This window comes from Chrysochloris asiatica, unplaced genomic scaffold (assembly GCF_000296735.1).
Source record: "Chrysochloris asiatica unplaced genomic scaffold, ChrAsi1.0 scaffold00008, whole genome shotgun sequence".
NCBI classification, from domain to species: Eukaryota; Metazoa; Chordata; class Mammalia; order Afrosoricida; family Chrysochloridae; genus Chrysochloris; species Chrysochloris asiatica.
In genome coordinates, this window is record NW_006408526.1 from 25,588,844 (window position 1) to 25,591,355 (window position 2,512).

At 36.3% G+C, this 2,512-nt stretch overlaps 1 pseudogene; it reads right to left on the reverse strand.

Annotated features, from left to right (window-relative positions):
• Positions 1-1,069, reverse strand: part of LOC102822886 — a 29,676-nt pseudogene extending 28,607 nt beyond the window's left edge.
• Between the last annotated feature and the right edge of the window lie 1,443 nt (positions 1,070-2,512).

Sequence of the window (2,512 nt, forward strand, 5' to 3'; positions counted from 1 at the left end):
TTGTTCATATAGTCCACCTTCTCAGATTATTTGCTCAGCATGCTATTGCTTGATAACCCCTGTATGGGGGGCGGGGTATCAAGGAGCAACTGGTGGGTTTGAGCCACTGACCTTTCAATTAGCAGTCTAGTGCTTATCCGATAGAGCCACACTAGGACTCCACATACAGACTAAGTATGGTGAAAGGATACAACCATGGCACACACCTTTCCTAATTTTAAATGGTGCAGTATCTCTTTGTTCTGTTACAATGACTGACACTTTGTCTATGTACTGGTTACACATGAGAGAATTCATTGTTTTGAAATTACCCTTCTTTGGAATATTACCCATAGTTTGTAATGATCTACAGAGTCGAATGCATTTGGATAGTCAATAAAGCACAAGTAGACTTAATCTTGCTGGTATTTTTGTCTTTCAGTCAAAATCCATCTGATGTTAGCAATGATGTCCCTAGTTCCAGGTCCTCTTCTGAATCAGCCTTAAATTTCTGGCAATTCACTGTCAATGTACTGCTGCAACCATGTTTGAATTATCTTCAGCAACATTTTACTTATGTATGATATTAATGACATTGGTTGTTAATTTCTGCATTCTGTAGGGCTACCTTTTTTTGGAAAAGGCACAAGTATGGATCTCTTCCAGTACTTTGGCCAGGTAGCTGTCTTTCAAATGTCTTGTTAGCAGAGATTAGTAAGTGCTTCCAGCACTGCATCCATTTATGGAAACACTTCAATTTGTATGCTGTCAGTTCCTAGAACCTTGTTTTGTTGCTAATGTCTTTAGTACAACTTATACTTCTTTATTCAGTATCATTGGCTACTTTTTTTTTTCTTTGTTTATTTTTAAAAAAAACTTTTTATTGTGAATTGAGTAAAGGTTTACAAAGCAGATCATCAGTTTTACATTCAACAAATCATAGACTTTGCTTCATTACAGTGATTGCAATCTCCTTTATGTACCAATATTAACAGTGTTTACCTCTATTGGCTTTAACTCCTCCAGCTACCTTTAACTTTCCTCTGCCAACCACCTTCTTATAAATTGCCTTCCCCACCACCGCCGCCATGTCTTTTACATTGCCTGCTCCATCACCCAAGTTAACATGTGAATACCCTCTAGCCCTTGAATAATTTTCCTTCCCTTCTTCCTCAGTTGCTATCATAGAATGTTTCTTTTATCAAGAAAATCTTTTCTTACATTTTTTCAACAGTGGCCTCATACAGTATTTGTCCTTTTGTCATTGACTAATTTCACACATAAAGTCCTCCAGGTACATCCATGCTGTGCAGTGTTTTACAGATTCTTATTCTTCAACACTGTGTAGTATGTACTAAAGTTTGTTTAAACATTCTTCTGTTGATAGGTATCGAGGCTGACTCAATCTTTTTAATGTGTTTCTTGTAAACTGCATATGAAACGATCCTGTTTTCTTATCCATTCTGCTACTACCTGTCTCTTGACTGGTGTATTTAATCCAGTATAAATATAGATAGGTATGAAGTAGTTGCTTTCATTTTGCTGTCTTTTTAAAATTTTTAATGTGTGGTTCTGCTGGTTTCTTTGTTCCACAAAATTTTCTGCACTGAGTTCATTTTGTTCGTGGGTTTTCTTTCCATTTTCATTTCTGTTGTGTTAATGTTTATGAAATTTTTCTGAGTTTCCTCTTTTTATTTTGGTGTGAAGGAGTATTAATGTTCTTTGAGGTTACCCTTTAATTTTTGTAACCTTTTCACCATTTAAAACACTCGGTTTTATCTTGAAATCTATTTGACTTCCTTGCCATTTGGAAGTTCTGTATGTACACTGTCCCATCATTTTGCTTTGTAGTTATACTGTGTATCATTATACAATAGTATTTCTGGTTCTCTATTTCTTAGTCCTGTAGGTTTGTCTTACTTTAAATACTTCTATGTCTGGATTGAGTTCTGGGTGATATTGTCATATATGCTCATCTCAGGTTGTTGTCTACTGTTGTTGATTCTCAGTCAAAAGGACACCCTTTGATGTCTTTTGCCAAGTTGGTCTGGTTATTATAAATTCCTTTAATTTCTGTTTGTCTGGGACTGTCTCAATTTCACTGTAATACTTGAGGGACAGCTCTGCTAATCACACAATTTTTGGTTGGCAATTTTTCCCTTTAGAGTTTTGCATATGCTACCCCATGGCCCTCTTGATTGCATGATCTCTGCAGAGAAATCAGACCTCAGTCACAGTGACTTTCTTTTGTAGGAACTCTTGTCTTTCCCAAGCTTTCAGGATTCCTTCCTTGTTCCTAGTTTTGGAAAGTTTAATTCTGATATGTCTTGGTGACTTTCCTTGGGATCCATCCTGCTTGGGGTTCGTTCAACTTCTTAAATGGTTATCTTGATATCTTTTATGATGTTAGTGAAGCTTTCTTTCAACCACTCGTCAACAATGTTCTCTGTGCTTTTCATTATCTCTTCCTGTTCTGGATTTTCAACCACTCATAAGTTATTCCTCTTCATGGTATCCCAAATAATGTTTAGAC